The sequence below is a fragment of the Mauremys reevesii genome, linkage group 3, assembly GCF_016161935.1.
Source record: "Mauremys reevesii isolate NIE-2019 linkage group 3, ASM1616193v1, whole genome shotgun sequence".
Classification (NCBI taxonomy): Eukaryota; Metazoa; Chordata; order Testudines; family Geoemydidae; genus Mauremys; species Mauremys reevesii.
In genome coordinates, this window is record NC_052625.1 from 137,204,171 (window position 1) to 137,222,836 (window position 18,666).

At 42.8% G+C, this 18,666-nt stretch overlaps 1 protein-coding gene across 9 annotated transcripts in view; it reads right to left on the reverse strand.

The window, feature by feature from the left end:
- KLHL32 (kelch like family member 32) overlaps nt 1-18,666 on the reverse strand; it is a 200,927-nt gene that overhangs the window by 80,579 nt on the left and 101,682 nt on the right. The gene's annotated exons all lie outside the window — the stretch shown is intronic.

An 18,666-nucleotide genomic window follows, 5' to 3' on the forward strand; every position in this document is an offset into this window, starting at 1 on the left:
TGTTTCTGGAGGTTTAAAGACCTTAAAGATTTTACAAAACTTGGAGAGTCTCCCTCTTCTCTGAGGATACAGCATGTGGGATGATTTGGTCCCTACTCTTTACCCTGGCAAGTATTATTTATGGGCCTTAAATAGGTTTTTTTTTTTTTTAACTATTTTTTACTCCTGTTGCCTGGCAGATCCAGTACAGTGACGGGAGAGAGCTGAATCCTATTTTGGCACATTTAGCATCAACAATCTTGTTAGCTGACTGACAGTTACAGCATCTTTATTATTAGTGTCAGAGCCAGAGAGAACAAATTTTGACTTTCAGATCCCAAGCTGACTTTGCAGGATTGGTAGTTAGGGGAAAAAACAACAACATTTACTACCTATAAAATTAAGATTTTGATAGAAGCCTCTGAAGAGTCAATAAACATGGAATGCCATAAAACCATATTTTCGGTCACTTTGTAGAATATAACCACAACTGAGGTGCAGAATGTCTGGGGAATTTTGCTCCTCTGTGAGGCACAGTAGGAGCGCCTGTGCCTGACAGACAGGGAAAAATGAATCTGAGATGTTACAAATGGGCGTGGGGACTTATTAAGAGCCGTTTTAAAACGTACCACGTGCTCTGAAATGATTTTTCAGTTGCTTATATCTTATTTTGTAGCTTTTCAGTTAACAGCTCAGCAAAGGCCCTAGTACTCATTAGTAATTTACATGTAAAACTTAAAATTTCAGTTGTTTTTGCAGGAATTGCATCTTAAAAATATGGTTAGAAGTATTTATTTATTTCTTAGAATTTTTTCCCCCTCTTGGAAATAAAAAATAACTGAAGACAGTTTCCTTAATTTTTTGAGAGAAGAAATTACGTTTAAACTGAGATCATGCACAGAAAGTTTCATGTCAAGAGGAAAGATTCATCAGAAATTTATGAGTGTTTATATACTACTATTTTGAGTCTTTACTACCGATTGATAGCACAATCTAATATTAAGGTCTCCTTACACTTCCCATTATAAGGCCCCATTTCAATTGCTCATTTTTTCCCCAAGATTTAACCACCTAGGCTGAATTTTCCCAGTCTCCCAGGTTTATATTTTCTTTAATTTTAGCCAAAACAGTTGTGTGTTACTGAGACTGATGCTAGGGAAAAATACATTGTTTTGTCAACGTTAAAAAGTTTTGGCAGACATTTCTTTGAGAAGCTCTACCACCCCCATATTTTGAAGGAAGAATTTAAAATTTAGCAGGTGAGTGGGCCTTTGTGACAGCACCTCACAAGGTTGGACTGTGGGAGACCTATTGTGAAATAGCGAGTAAAGGCGTGAAGCTACATGGTGCTGAGTGCCATCAGCTCTTATTGAAGTTCATGGGTCATGAAGAAACTGAGCCCCTATCAGGATTTGGCCCTAAATGAATGAACAATAAAAAAGCAAGGATAATGAGTCACAAAATGCACTCTGTTAATTAATTTGGGTAACTATATATCCATTTAGGAACCTAAGTGGCCCCCACCACTGTGGTATCTGAGCACCTCAATGGATTTTATCCTCACAACAGAAATTAGGCTAGGTATAACAGGTATACTTTTTAAAAGACTAGAGTTGGTTGAAAATGGGATTTTTTTCCCAAAAATTTGAGTGAAAAATTAGTCCCTTTTTGTCACAATTTTGATGAACTATTTTGTTGAAATTTCAAAATTTGGAATATTTCAACCATCTCTAAAACCCTTACCAATGTCTTGAGACAGTGGCAGGCTGAGATAGATTATATGTATTTTTAAAGAGGGTGGGACATGACCCTCGTCTTTACTCTGGTCACTTGTTTATATGGTTGAATCCCTTTTCTACAGCCTTCATTTGTTTGTTCGTCTACTGAGTCTATACATTCTGGTCAAGGGCTGGATAGTCTTATCTGTTTGTATAGCGCTGCCACAATACACGTGGTAAATAATGATAATAATCTAATGTTCAGAGGAGCATGCACCACATATTTATATACAGATACCCCAATCCAGTAATTAAACCTCCACTCAACTCCCTGAACAGATTGCTCCTGCTCCCAGCAGAAATAATTTGTGCAGGTATTGTGGAGGCTGGAGTGCCAGAACAGAAAAACACATTAATATTGCTTTTGAAGTGTGTACGGTGGGCCCAAGCCTCCTAGCCCTTCATACACAGAACTCTTTTTGAAGCCAATAGGAGTTACGTGAATAAAGTGTTTTCAGGACTGAGACCTCATATGTATTTAACCATTTTTTCACACTGAGCAGAAATGTTTAGATATTATAATGATCGGGATCTTATAAATACATAATTAGATTAGATAGGGTTCCAAGTAAATAAGGGGGAGATTTTCAAGGCACGAATAGTTGTTAGACACCTCACTTCCCCTAGTTACTTGGAAAATCTCCTCCTGAAATACTTTTAGAAATTTAGTGAATAGCTTGTTACCACTGTCTCTCTGCTCCAAAGAACATATACAAATTATACACGTATACACACAATATGTGGAGAGAATTCCAAATGTTTTTCCTTCTGCTTGAGACCTACCTACCTCCCCATTCTTTGACGTCAACAGTTTGAATGTTACCACTGTTGTATGTATTGTAACCAAATGGAAAATGTGCCAATTTAGAAATACTTAGGTTAAGAGCAGACTTAGTTCTATAAAACAGAGCAGAGGTACACATCTTTCCACATCCAAGGCCACATGCACTCCACAGCAAGCTAGACCTACATTCTGTGACAAGGTCCATAGGTTCTGCAACACTCTGGTGCAGCACATGGGAAATTCTACAGCAGCTTTATGCTTCATTCAAATTAATAAGCAAGGTTCTGAATTAATTAGTTTGAAAATGGGGGACAGCCAGGGCTTTGGGCATCTGGGTGGTACAGGAGACAGTTTTGGATTGTGGGATAAACATATTAGCTGTCTGTTTCTGCTAAAATAATCTGTAATAAAATAGTTAATATTGATATTTAAATTGTCATCTTTAAATCTGACCATTAGAAACCCATTGAGATGAATGGGGACAGTTTCCACATCACAGAGCTATTGTGCCACATTGGTTGAAGACTCAGGAAGAGCAGACTGCATAGATTTACATTTTGCTCTGGTTTTCAAATTTTCTTCACTACCAGGCTGGATAGAAACTTATTTTTTTTTAAGTAGAAGTTTACATTCTGGAATACAGATCTGATGCAAGAAATGGTGTCCCAAGGCAAATTCTATTGCTATGTAATTGTGGACAGTAAGTGGCACTGTCTATGTCTATACACACTACATATGATGGATTGTGATAAGACACTGTGACATTTACCGTTACTAATGCAGAGCCATGGAAAACAGTCAGCATTGGCCTTTCTAGTTAAGAGTTTTCTCCTCTTCTCTTCCATGAAATTAAATGTTTAAATGTAGACCACACGTTGTTTAGTATATATTTACAATGAAACTTCAAAACTAGACATTTATTTTTGGGGTCTCTATTTTTGCACTTACTTTTGAACATTTTGGCCTTAGTGTCTTGTCATTTTTATTTATAAAGCACCCCCTTTCCTTTAACCACTTACGGCGTTGCACAGTTCAAAAATAACAAACAGCAACAATTAAAGCATTAGAAAATACATTATATAATGTAAAGGCACCAAATACACAAGGGTTCAAGTTTAGATTCCAGACCATTTGGGTCCAAATCAAAATCCCCAAATGTTAAGTGTTTAAATCCTGATGGAGTTTTGTGTATTTTGGGTCCATTTCTTCAAATCAATAAACAGACCACCATTTTCCCATGGTCCTCTCTATTAATTAGATTGTGAAAGCAGCATAAGATGTAGAAGGCTGTTTTTAATGTCTGTCTTATACTGGGCCAAACATTCTGTACCGTCCTGCATTTGTGCAACTGTTTCAAGGATGCAATTGCCACTTATTTTTCAGTAAATATTCTTGACAAAGATTCTGTTCCTGCTCAACCTTTGAAATCTCCTAATTGAACGTAATAATAATTTTGCTTAAAAATACAAAAGAATATAGGATGCAAAGCTTAGTCATCTACTTCATAATGGAAAAAAATAAGAATTTATCTTTCTGTTTTAACCAGTTTAGGGTAAATAAATGAATCAGGGGACAACTAACAAGCACCTGATACTTCAGAGATGAAATTTGACTCCAACTCATTCATTAGCTTCTTCGGGCCCACATTCCCTTCAAGTTCCCAGGTTTACAAATGATCTATAGTAACTATTTTGGTAGCTTTGTAGCTTTTCCATAGTAGTGAAGACTGTCAAACCAAAGTCCTTCAATTTTTCAGAAATATCTTTGCTACAATGTCCAATAACAACTGGACAAATTATTTATATCAAAAGAAACTAAAATAAAATGTCCCTCTGTTTCCTTACAGGAAGTAAAAAGCTCCATAGATCTAGTACTTGTATTCCTGTTCTCTCATATTACAGCAGTAAGTCTCCTCTTTCAGGTCACGTCTTCCACATAAAAGTGCTAAACTAATGCCGCTTAATGACAAATTAATGTCCATGAATAAAAAATACACCTCTAATAGCATAGAGTAATTTGCCATTACAATATCATCATTGGACATGCCCCTGGTTTAATACGATGTATTTAATTCATAACTTAATGAGTGATATATAAAAAGAGAGAGATGAACCCAGCAATTACATTTATGTGAGTCTGTCACCTTATTTGTAAAACCTTAGAGTCATTTACATTCAAATTAGAACAAATGAGTGATTTCACAAAGTGCAGTGATAAATGACCATTACTGCACAAGACAGAACTGTATTTCCTGTGAAAACATTAACAGTTTCCTATTATTTGTTAAAAATTACAATGCATATTGCCCAGCGTTGTGTGAATAATGACTTTTTTACTGATTAGGTCAGAAGACTAATATGGAACAAAATAAATAATTTTTCTTTTCATTTTTTCTGATTTTTGCTTTAATTCATCCACTCGACAGTGATGGACTTACACTGCCACCTGCTGCCGCGAAGTGGGTACTGACAGCACCCGCTTGGATATTTTAAAATAAGTTCAGTCATTTACCATCTCAGGGTTTTTTTTTTTGTCATACAGCCAAATGATTTTTCCAATCAGATCAATGCACCTGGATGTACATTGTGAGATTGGCTGGTAAATGTAGAGATATTATGTAATTATAAGTAACATGATTTGCATGTGTATGTGTAATTGCCCCTTTTGGTAAGGAGAATGTAACTGCTAAAGACATGGAGAAAACATGTACTGTGAAGCCTTGGTGTTGGTCAGATGGTGATAAAAGAAAACAAGAATTGAATGTGATGACTCTAAACATTCAGGGCCTCAATTCAGTCCAGGTATACACCCACATAAAGGCCCATGAAGGGTCCCAAAGGCAGAAATCCTCCAAGGGGTGGCTGTGGTTAGAAAGAGGATGTGGCAAGGACAGTCAGGACAGCATTAATTCAGTGCATTTCCTCCTATCAAGTCAAAGGCACAAACCAAAATTGTTCCTTCTTCCTGATGGAAACCTCTGAGGGAAGGCAGTGACAACAACATTGCCAGCCTTCCCATTTGGGGCACAGGAGGCCTGACAATGCAAGGAAGAGTAAACGGAATGTCCCTGCACCTCTCAGGTAAATCTGAGTTACATCCTTGTGCGTGGGGGTTAATGCTCTTGGGGTAGTTTGTCTACCATCATGAGCACCTCACGTAGGTAACTGGCAGTGCGGTAATACATCACAATAAAAACAGGACTCTGATCATATGGGTATGTCAGCAGGGCCGGCTTTAGGCACAGCGGGGCCTGATTCGAAGAAGCTGCCGCAGAAGTCCTCATTGCTGCCGCAGAGGAAGGTCCCTCCACCAAAATGCCGCCAAAGACAGCGGCAACGATTGAGCTGCCAACGACGACAGTGCTGGGACTTCGGCGGCAGCTCAATTGGCTGCCGGTGCCTTCGGCGGCATTTCAGTAGAGAGACCTTCCTCCACGGCAGCAATTGAGCTGCAGCCGAAGACAGTGGGGGGACTTCGGCAGCAGCTCATTCGGGACGTTGTGGGGCCCTCTAAGGGGTGCAGGGCCCGATCCCGGGGAATTGGCTGAATTGCTCTAAAGCCGGCCCTGTATGTCAGAGTCCTTTTTCTCACTGCTAGCAGTTGAAAAAGGGAAGAGGAAGTGAGGTGAGTGGAAGGGGAGCACAATATCATCAGTCCTCCCTTAAGCCTGGTCTACGCTGGGTGGGGCGAGGAAATCGATCTAAGATACACAACTTCAGCTACGAGAATAGCGTAGCTGAAGTCGACCTATCTTAGATCGAATTAAAATTACTTACTTTGTGTCCTCGCAGTGCTGGATCGATGGCCGTGGCTCCCGTTGACTTTGCTTCCGCCTCTCGCCAAGCTGGAGTAAAGCAGTTGACGGGAGAGCGATTGGGGAATCGATTTATCACATCTACACTACACACAATAAATTGATCCCCGATAGATTGATTGCTACCCGCCGATCCGGTGGGTAGTGTAGACGTACCCTTAGCCTCCCAGTTTAAGTACTTAGCTGCATAGACAGAGAGACAGCAGATCTTACTTCCTAATGCTGTCTTTGGGCTCCTTGTTCCTGCCCTGGTAAATGAGTTCTTCTGTTGGTAGCTCTTCCACTCAATAACTGACAGAATATGATACTCTTTCCAGAATTGCTGGTTCAGCACAGCAGCCACTGGCTGCATAATGGTGAAAACAGGGGAACTTTAAACTGGGTTGTTATTTTTTCCTGCATACATTTGCTGTATTCTAGACATTGAAAAGGGTCACTCATTCCTTCCACTGGAGAAAGCTGGTATGCTTAGCCTTTATGGTGATGGATCTTTTATACAGCATCACTTTGTAATATACATGTATTTTTTAAAAACTCAGTCATACTAAATATGTCTTGGTTGCTTGGTGACCTTCAGATTTTTTTCCAGGAGTTTAATTTGCTCTATATGAAAAACCCAGAAGCTAAATTCCCACATGAGTTTGGGCTGCTAGCAATACAGAGGTGATGCTCTCAATCTCTGGTGTAAGAATTAATGTCTTTTTTTAGGAGTGTATCTAAGTGTAGGTTGGGAGTGTGCTATGGGCACAACTCCAGATGGAGGGGGTGGGATAAGGGAGATTTAATACCCTACCAAACTCTGGCCCTGAATCACAAGATGAACGAAAAAAACAACCTCTTTTTTTCATACACCAGCAGATTTCATTGTAGCCCTTTCCATTTGGAAAAAAAAAAAGAAATATATAATTTAAAAATATATAAATAAATGTAAATAGTTGAGAGTCAGTGGAAGGAAATGGACAGGTCACTTGTAAGATGCTCATACTCCATGATGACAAATTTGGTATAAACACCTAGAGAGACCAATGAGAGAGAGCGAAACATTACATGCTCTTTCCTGGGGCTGGTCTAAACTGCCGTGGTAAATCAATCTAACTTACACAAATTCAGTTACATGAATAATGTAACTGAAGTTGATGTAGTTAGATCCACCTACTGTAGTGGCTACACTGCGCTGTGTCGATGGGAGAGTGTCTCCCATCAACTTCCCTTACACTTCTCGGGGAGGTGAAATACACAAATCAATGGGAGAGTGCTCTCCTATCGATTTAGCGGTTCTTCACCATACCCACTAAATGGACACTCACTGCATCGACTGCAGCAGTGCTGATCTACCAGTTAGTGTAGACTTGCCCTTGGACAATTCCAAGCAGTTAAAACCAAAAGTAAGTTTTGGCATCAGGTTTTACCTTCTGAAAGGGGAATATTTCAAAAATATAAAAAATTCCAACAATCAAGGAAGCATGAATGGCAATCAAGGCCACCGCCTGTGACTAGAACTTCTGCCCTTCCTGGATATAAAAAGAGCAGAAAACACTTGGGATCCCTGTGTATAAGGACTGTCAATACCTCCTCAGATGAGGAGAATGAATCACATGTGCTACAGTCCAAATTACTGTCCAATGTCTAACTTCCCTTCTCTACCAAGGTAATCAAAAGCTAGCAAAAAAGTTCCAGTGCCACCTTTTATTTGCCAGTACTTGGATTGCCATCAGTCAGGCTTTAGCTTAGGTATGGTACAGAGACAGCACTTCTCTCCCAGTACATAGGCAAGATAAATATATCCATACTCATCCTACTGAACATTTCTGCAGCAGTTCATTTTGGTGATTATTTGGTGATATTCCTGACCTGACTCCTAGGCGAATGGTAATACTGTGAAATGACTTCTATCACGTGCTTCCTTTGAGACTGAAACAAAGCCCAGATCTACAGAGTTCCACAAGGCTCTCTCCTCTTCCCCATATTATTCGACATCTATATGAAGCCACTGTGAGAGCTAGTGAGACAGCATAGGCTCAAGTGCCACAGTACGGAGAAGTCACCTAGCACTACATCCCCCATGTGTCATTTCTCAGCTTTATCAAGGCCTGGTTGAAATCAGCACCTGGCTGATAAGCAGTTGGCTAAAGCTGAAGCGAGACAGAGTGGGTTGATACTGATAAGAAGAGCTGAAGAACTTGTCTTCTCAATAAGCATTCCTCATCATTAAGGACATATGCCCTCACACTGTTCAAACAGTTTGCAGCTTGGAAGTTCTCTTGGGCACCTCACTCCTATTAGAGGCCTACATAGTCATGGCAGAAAAAAACACCAACTTTCATCTACAACTGGCCACAAGGCTGAACCCCATCTTCTCAGATATAGACCTAGCCACAGTGAGCATTTGTGGCCTCCAGACTTTATTATTGCAGTTTATATCTAAGAATGAAGCCACACACCTGATGAGATATTAAACAGATGCAAAATGCAGTGACCCATCAGTTTAGCAACAAAGTGAGCACATCACCCAGTACTCTATTCTCTGCAGTGAATTCCCATTGAATACAGAGTCCAGTTTAAGATCTGTGTCCAGATATACAAAGAGCTCTGTGATATTTCCCTTAGCTACTCCAAAGCTACAGCCTCCTATTTCAGCTATTTTCCACTGGGACCACGAAGGCTGGGATTTTTAAAGAAACCTATGAGATATAGCACCCAAGTCCCATTGAATTTCCTTGGGAAATCCCAGCCAAAACTGTCAACCAGTTTGGGCTGGGCGAGACACAAAGATTTGTGAGTCCAGGAGACAGAAATCTCACAGGATCAGGATCTAGACTATGGAAAGCATGAACTTCACCACCTTCAGGTCTAAATACAAAACTCATCTCTTCAGCTTAGCTTTCCCTCAGTTATTTGCTATCTCTCACACACAGAAGCAACAATAAAAACTATAAACTAATCAGACTATTTCTTCTGAAGGCTGGGATGGCTGAGAGAGATTTCTATTGTTATTTCAATTTTTAAATAGAATCATAGAATATCAGGGTTGGAAGGGACCTTGGGAGGTCATCTAGTCCAAACCCTGCTCAAAGCAGGACCAATCCCGACAGATTTTTACCCCAGTTCCCTAAATGGTCCCCTCAAAGATTGAATTCACAACCCTGGGTTTAGCAGGCCAATGCTCAAACCACTAAGCTATCCCTCCCTCTCCCCCATACTTAGGAAGCAATCAGATATTACAATGATGGGGGTTGCAAGTACCGAGATAGATTAGACAAATAGAACTGTGTTCCGGAAAGAAAAGAAAAAGGCGTAGGGCGCTGGCAAAGAAAGGTCTGTTGAAGGGGGAGCTGAGGCAGTGCAACATACAACACTGATGAGTAGAGGAGTTTTCAAATTAAGAGCTGGGTGAAAGCCTCTAGGTGTGGAGGAGCACATGGTTCAGACAGACATCCCTTAGGGGAGTATTTACTAAAGAGGATACTCTATATCCCAGCAAAGAGGAGAGGACAGAAGTTGATAAAGTTCAGGTAGAGACTGAAGAGAAACAGTCAAACAAAAAAAGAGTCCCATGAAGTTACATCACACGAAGGCAGGCAATTAAATATTGACAAATTTTATAAGTGCTTATATACAAATGCTAGAAGTCTAAATACTAAGATGGGTGAACTTGAGTGTCTGATATTAAATAAGGATATTGATATAATAAGCATCACAGAAACTTCATGGAATTATGATAATCAATGGGACACAATAATACCAGGGTACAAAATATACAGGAATGACAGAGTAGGTCATGTTGGTGGGGGAGTGGGACTATCTGTGAGAGAAAGCATAGAGTCAAATATAGTTAAAAATCTTAAATGAACCAAACTGTACCACAGAATCTCTCAGGATAGAAATTCTATGCTTGAATAATAAGAGAATAGCAGTAGGAATTTACTATCAACCACACAACCAGGATGGTGAAGGTGATTGTGAAATGCTCAGAGAGATTTGAGAGGCTACAAAAACAGAACATCCAATAATAATGCAAGAGTTCAGCTATCCCCATATTCATTGGGAACCTGTCACCTCTGTACATGATGCAGATACAAAAACTCACAAGGGAAAAAGCAATTGTTAATTTAGTCCTAAGTGGAGCATAGGAACTGATCCAACAGGTGAATATTGCTGAATTACTGAGTAATAGCAACCATAACACAATTAAACTTAACATCCTTTTAGGGGGAAATACCAAAGAAATGCACCACAGTGGCATTTAACTTCAAAATGAGGAACTACATAAAAATGAAGAAGTTAGCTAAATTGAAATTAAAAGGAACAGTCACTAGAGTGAAATGCCTGCATGCTGCATTGAAACAATTAAACTCCACAATAGAGGCAAAAGCTAAATGTATACCCCCCCAAAAAAGTAAAAGGACCCTCCCCCGCTCGGCCCCCTCCCCCCAAAAAAGCCACCACGGCAAAACAACAGAGTAAAAGAGGCGGTTAGAGGCAAAAGGGCATTCTTTAAACACTGGAAGTCAAATTCTCCTGGGGAAATTAGAAAAGAGCATAAATTCTGGCAAGTCAAATGTAAAAGTATAAAATAGGCAGGCGAAAAAAGAATTTGAGGAGCAAACAGCAAAAAGGTGCAAAAACTAACAAAATATTTGAGTACATCAGAACCAGGAAGCCTGCCACACAATCATTGGGGCCACTAAAAGAGAAAGGTGCTGAAGGAGCACTCAAGGAAGAAAGGGCCATTGCATAGAAGCTAAATCAGTTCTTTGCATCGGCCTTCAGTGCAGCGGATGTGAGGGAGAGTCCCATACCTGAGAGCTGACAAACCTGAGGAACTCTCCCAGATTTAGGTTTCAGTAGAGGAGGTTTTGGAACAAACTGATAAATTAAACAGTAAAGAGTCACCAGGACCAGATGGTATTCACTCAAGAGTTCTGATGGAACTCAAATGGGAAATTGCTGAACTACTAACTGTAGTATGTAACATATTGCTTAAACCAGCCTCTATATCAGATGAAAGAAAGATAACTAATGTAATGCAGATTTTTTTTTAAAAAAAAGGCTCCAGAAGTGATCCTGGCAATTACAGGCCAGTAAGCCTAACTTCAGTACCAGGCAAATTCATTGAAACTATAGTAAAGAACAGATTTATGAGACATGTAGATGAACATAATATATTGGAGAAGAGTCAACATGGCTTTTGTAAACTGAAATCATGCCTCACCAATCTATTAGGATTCTTTGAGGGTGTCAAAAGACTTGGGACTGTTCAGTTTAGAAAGAGATGACTAAGGGGCGATATGATAGAGGTCTACAAAATCATGAATGGTGTCAAGAAAGTGAGTAGGGAAGTGTTATTTACCCCTTAACAAACACAAGAACCAGGGGTCACCCAATGAAATTAACAGGCAGCAGGTTTAAGACGAACATAAGGAAGTACTTCTTCACACATAATCAACCTGTGGAACTCACTGTCAGGAGATGTTATGAAAACCAAAAATATAACTGGGTTAAAAAAAGAATTAGATAAGTTCATGGAAGACAGGTCCATCACCGACTATTAGCCAATATGGTCCGGGACACAACCCCATGTGCTGAGTGTCCCTAAACCTCTGACTGCCAAAAGCTGGATGACAGGGGATGGATCACTAGATTAGCTGCTCTCTTCTGTTCATTCCCTCTGAAACATCTGGCACTGGCCACAGTCAGAAGACAGGATTCTGGGCTAGACGGACCATTGGTCAGACCCAGTATAGCCATTCTTATGTTCTTATTTATGCAAAAGTCAAGAGAACATGGAATTCTGGTCTTAAAACAAGGAACTTCCTTCATTTTTGACTGAATAAGAAAGTTACTCACCTTGCAGTAACTGAAGTTCTTCGAGATGTGTGTCCCTGTGGGTGCTCCACTGTAGGTGACGGTGCGTCCTGGCGTCGATCGGAGATTTTCAGTAGCAGTGCCTGGTCGGGACGCACACACTCAGTTGGTATCTCCCATCTCGTTGGAATCTTCCTGAGCGCGTGCGTCCTGCACCCTCCTCAGTTCCTTCTCTACCGTGGAGAAATCATACTAATACTTCAAAGTAGAGGGGAGGTGGGTGGGGAGTGGAGCACCCACAGGGACACACATCTCGAAGAACTTCAGTTACTGCAAGGTGAGTAACTTTCTCTTCTTCTTCTTCTTCAAGTGCTGTCCCTGTGGGTGCTCCACTGTAGGTGAATGTAAAGCAGTACCCACTATGGTTGGTGGGATTTTGGAGTTGTGTGAGGAACAAAGGTAGAACGTACCATATGGCCGACTATGCTGTCTGCTGTAGTATCACATGCGATAGCATAATGTTTGGCAAATGTGTGGTCAAATGTCCACATGGCCACCTTGCATACGTCTGTAACAGGTACACTGTGGAGGAAGGCAATGGATGTTGACATTGCTCTAGTAAAATGAGTCCTAACACCCTCTGGTGGTTGAATATTCTGGGTCTGATAGCAAGATCTGATGCAGGTGGAGATCCACTTGGAGAGTCTTTGCTTAGAGATAGCATCACTCTTTGATCTCTTGGTAGTAGAAACAAAAGCCTAGGGGATTCACTAAATGGTTTAGTTCTGTCAAGATAGAATGCACGAGCCTGTCGGACATCGAGGGTATGTGATGCAGCTTCCTGTGGAGTCATGTGAGGGTTGGGATGGAATACACGTAAGTGTATTGACTGGTTAAGGTGGAAGGTAGACACCACCTTGGAGAGGAATTTGGGCCAGGTTTGTATGGTAAGCTTGTCTTTAGAGAAAATGGTGTAGGGAGGGTAGGCCATCAGGGCGCTTATTTCACCAACCCTTCTTGTTGACGTTATGGCAACCAAGAAAGCCACTTTCCTGGACACGTGGAGCAGGGATGAAGTGGCCAGGGGCTCGAAAAGAGGTTTCATAAGAGCGCAGAGAACTAGGTTGAGACTCCAGGAGGCTACTAGTGAATGAATCTCAGGGTAGAGGTTTTGCAGGCCCGTGAGGAAGCGTTTCATGGTGGGGCGTGTGAAAGTGAATAGCCATCCAGAGTGTCATGGAAGGTGGTAAGGGCCGTGAGACGTACTGTGATAAAACTGAGTGAAAACGTGTCCTATTTTAGTTTGAAAAGATGGTCTAAGATGTCAGGGAGATTTGCAGATGTCAGGGGTATTAAGCATCTGTGGAAGCACCAGATGGAGAAGCATTTCCACTTTTGTAGATAAGTCTTAGGAGTGGAGTCCCTTCTACTGTGCAGGAGGACATGTCGGACCTGTTCTGAGCAGGCTAATTCGTGGGATTGAAACCTTGAAAGAACAACACCGTCAGATGGAGTTTCCAGAGCTGCAGATGAAGAAGCTGACCGTAGTTCTGAGAGAAGAGATGTGGTCTGTCGGGGAGAGTATGGGGAGGATGGATGGACATGCGTAGCAAGTAAGGATACCATGTCTGCCTGGGCCAAGCTGGGGAAAAAGTATGACCCGGGCCTTGTCCTCTGTGATGTTGCGTAGAACCCTGTGTATGAGTGGAATCAGTGGAAAAGCATACATGAAGGAGTTGTTCCAAGGAATGAGGTGTGTTTCCGAGTCCTGTTCTGGAGCAAAATAGATGGCATTTGCAGTTTGAGGAGTGGCAAACAGTTCTATCAATGGAGTGCCCCAGTGGGAGGACAGCTGTTGGGGTATTGATGGATGTAATTCCCATTCGTGTTTCTCGGAGAACTGTCTGTTGAGTGTGTCGGCGGTAGTGTTGTGACATGTGGGCAGGTAGGAAGCGGTGACTTTTATGTGATGATGTATGCACCAATTCCATAGTTTAATGGCCGTTGTGCATAGGGAGTGAGATTGTGCTCCTCCCTGCCTGACAGCTCGGAGTTCTAGGAGATTGATGTGCTGACACGTCTCTAATAGGGACCAGTGGCCCCATGCCTTGTGGTTGCCTAAGTGCACTCCGCAATCTATCTGGGAAGCGACCATGGTTAACATAATTACTGGGGAGTGTGGATGGAAGGGAACGTCCGTGCATAGGTTCTCTGGTCTTGTCTACCAATGTAGGGAGGCCAATATGTTCGGTAGCGGAGTCAGTGTTATGCAGAAAACTATGTCTTCTGGGTTGGATGAATGTATATATGGAAATAGGCATCTTGTAGGGTGAGAACTGTGAACCAGTCCCCTTGTGCAGTGTGGGTATTATTGTGCCCAATGTGACCATCTTGAATTTTTGCACCTGTACAAGCATGTTCAGTTGGTGTAGATCCAATGTAGGTCTCCACCCCCCGCCTTTCTTTTGAGAGTAGAATCCTTTTCCCCGATGTTGCATCAGCACATGTTTGACTGCATCTAAGTGGAGAAGATGAGCCACCTCCACGCAGAGAAGGTGCTCGTGAGAGGGGTCCTTAAGAGGGACAGAGAAGGAGAAAGGATAGGCAGGGAAAATAGGAAAGGGATGGAGTAACCTGACTGAGCTATTTCCAGGATCTAACGGTCCTGCGTGATCTGTTGCCAGACATGGTGGAAAGTCTGGAGGCGGTAGCCAAACGGGCAAATAGGCGATGGAGTCAAGGGGTGGTTGCATGTACCCCCGACCAGCACTTCAAAATTGTTCGTTACCCAATGGTGGAAAGTAGTTGGTTGTGCCTGGGTTTGCCTGCATCTAAGAGGTCTAGTGCGGTTTTTACCACTGTCATACGGTGTAGACTGGGGTTGGTGATATTGTTCTGCACTGGGCGTTTGGTAAGGTTGATACCCTTGTCTCCTGGGGAGGGACGGGTAAGTGCCCAATGTACAGAAAGTGGCTCTAGAGTCTTTCATAGTGTGAAAGATTTCATATTGGGTTTGTTTGTTTGTTTGTGGGAAAAGAGGTTATCTTTGTCAAAGGAGAGACTCTCCACTTTGGACTGCAAATCTTTGGGGATATCAGATGCCGAGAGCCAAGAAGACCAGCACATCACCACTGCAGTGGTGCGGGCTGCTGGATCAGACATGTCCAGGGATGCTTATTAGTGCCATGCTAGACACCAATTGACCTTCGACGAGGACTAACTGGAAGTCTGCTCTCTTGTCCTTCGGTATATGGGAGGCAAATCAAAGAGCTTGTTGTAGTTGTCATGGTCATAACTTGCAAGGAGGGTAGAATAAATTTGCAATTCTAAATTGCAAAGTAAAAAAGGAGTATAAACCTTGCGGTCCAGGAGGTCAAGACGTTTGAGGTCCTTGTCCTGCAGAGTGGGCCAGTAGCATGGCTGCTTTGTTCTGTGTGTTGCTGCATCAACCACAATAGAATTGGGTTGTGGGTGGGAAAATAAGAAATCAATGTCCCTCGCAGGCATGTAGTATTTATGTTGAACTTTCTTGCATGTTGGTGAATGGAGGCGGGGTCTGCGAGAGAGTACCAGCTGGTTCTAGGAGAGCTTTCTCTATGGGTGGTGCTATCTTTGAAGGTGCAGAGGGTTGGAGGATTTTGAGAAGCCTATGTTGTGTCTCCTGGACTTCCTCCAAAGGGATGTCCTGAGTTTGTGGAATTGCATAAAGCCATCCACGTTTTGTGGAGGTGGAGGCATAAGGGCGACTTCTGCGGCTGATGGCGAGGCAGGAGCCAGTAAAACAGGGAAGGGGTCATAGCCCATGTCTTCAGGAAAGGGTTCAGGAGCTCTAGATGTTGATAGAGCTGGGGATATAGGCATAGGATGAGCTTGCGGTCTGGTAGAAGGAGCGCAAGGAGAAGCAGTGGCAGGAGCCGACCACGGGTACCACTGAGGCCAGGGCATCGGGTAGGAAAAAAATGGGTCCCGGCCACTGGGGGACAAAGTAGGGAAACTGAGGCTGATTCTTATGATGCCCCATGTCTTGGGGTATATATGGCTCCGGTGTGGGGGGAAGACTCAGGCAGGGAGAACCCTGCCTGCTGCTGTGTGCCGTTCTCACTATCAGTGAAAGTATCCAGGTCACGTGGGGAGAGCTGCTGTTCAAACAATGAGTGTTCCCTGTCCCGGAGCGGAGAGTCAGGCCTAGGGGCCACAGAGATATCCTGCGGATGCAGGAATTGTTGCTGCTCCGTAGGCTGGTGTGCTGCAGAGCATGAAGTCTAAGCGACAGCCCGGAGTGATTTTAGTTGTGGATCTAGACTGAGAACAGTCTAGATCCATCCTCTTTGGAACCCCCTTTCAGGTAGTTGAAAGCAGCTATCAAATCCCCCCTCATTCTTCTCTTCTGCAGACTAAACAATCCCAGTTCCCTCAGCCTCTCCTCATAAGTCATGTGCTCCAGCCCCCTAATCATTTTTGTTGCCCTCTGCTGGACTCTCTCCAATTTATCCACATCCTTCTTGTAGTGTGGGGCCCAAAACTGGACACAGTACTCCAAATGAGGCCTCACCAGTGCTGAGTAGAGGGGAATGATCGCATTTCCAGCAGATCGAGGGATGTGATCATTCCCCTCTACTCAGCACTGGTGAGGCCTCATTTGAATCTGCTGGGGGTAGCAGGCAGGCTTGGTGCTGGAGGTGGAACTCATTGTTGGCACTGGGTCCATTGTCGGTTCTGCCGGGAAACCGGTGAGGAGAGATCGCATTTCCAGCAGATCGAAGTGGGTCCCTGCTTTAGAGCCCCATGAGAGTTGCTTGTACAGTGCAGGGGCGGTCAGAGTTGCCTGCTCTCGGCGCTGACAGCACCAAGGGTAAAGACTCTGCAGGAGATCAATTAGTCTCTTGAGTGTCTCTGAGAGGAGACATTAGGGCTTCCTGCCTCTTCACGTGAGTGGGTGAAGCCATGCTCCCAGTCGGTTCTGCCTTGGCAGGGGAGCGTGAGGGAAAGGGTTTACTGCCCTGCTCCATAGGCAGCTGCAGAGCTTCTTGCCTCTGCTCCAAAGAGGGTGAAGCCATGCTCCCGGTCGGTTCTGCCTTGGCAGGGGAGCGTGAGGGAGCGGGTTTACTGCCCTGCTCCATAGGCAGCTGCACAGCTCCTTGCCTCTGCTCCAGAGAGGGTGAAGCCATGCTCCCGGTCAGTTCTGCCTTGGGAGGGGAGCGTGAGGGAGAGGGTTTGCCATTACCTGTCTCCAGAAGCGGCTGCAGGGATTTCTGCATGAGAAGCAGTTTCAGCGTCAGGTTCCTGTCAGGATGAGCCCTGGTTTTGAGGCTCGTGCAGTGGACACACTTGACTGGGATATGTGTCTCGCCAAGGCACTTCACACAGTGTGAGTGCCCATTGGACATTGGCATAAAGTCCTGCCAGGAAGCACATTCCTTGAATCCTGAAGCCCCTGGCATTATTGAACTAGTAATGCCAGGGGAGAGAGTCTCAGTGGGAGACAAACCTGAGGAAATTTTTTTTTAAACTAAGTAACTATTCTAAAGGAAGGGAAACAACTAGGGTATTACTATCTAACTATTTCTATGTAATTGTTTCATTCAAAAACCAGGGAAGAGGATCAGCACTGCTCCGAGTCCCGTTTTCGGCCGAGGATGGTTGAGAAGGAATTGAGGAGGGTGCGGGACGCACGCGCTCAGGAAGATTCCAATGAGATGGGAGACACCAACTGAGTGTATGCGTCCCGACCAGGCACTGCTACCGAAAATCTCCGATCAACGGCGCCAGGATGCACCGTCACCTACAGTGGAGCACCCACAGGGACAGCACTCGAAGAAGAAACTTTTGTTCCCATATTAGGCAAAAATATAAACTTTATCATTTTAAACTATGTTCCCTTTAGACTTCTAACCTTAATTCATACTTCTTTCACAATCAGTTGTTGATCTTAAATTAACAAAGATTTTTCCAGATAAAAACATGGAATCCACGTTAGGAGTAAAAGAGGATTTGGTGGTAATATGTGAAACATAAAAATAGAAAAGTGCATTCAGTGAACCAGAAAGATCCTATAGCTTGATTCCACAGTGTTACCAGAAAATTCTAAGATATGGCCATTACATAATTTTGAAGAACTGTCCCAGGGTCTTAAGTTTATTCTGTTTCATATAAAATTATCTTTAATCAGAAATTCGTATTAGTGATTGCATGCTCTTGACTTGTGTTTGTGATTCAAGCAATAGAAATCTTTGTGAGATTTATCAACAGATTCAATAACTTGTTCTAAATTAGTCATTCTAAGAGAAATGGCATCTACACTGGAGTCAAATTAATCTAATATATCTTGCAGAAAACTAATTGCAGTGAACTTGGGGCCAAATTCTCCTCTCACTCACACTGGTCTTACACTGGTTTATTTCCACTGAGAGTTATGGAATTTCTTCTGATTTGTATTAGAGTAAGTGAAAAGAGAATCAGAATTTTCCCAAAGAAAATTTGCTTCCATTTGGAGAAAACAATGGCAC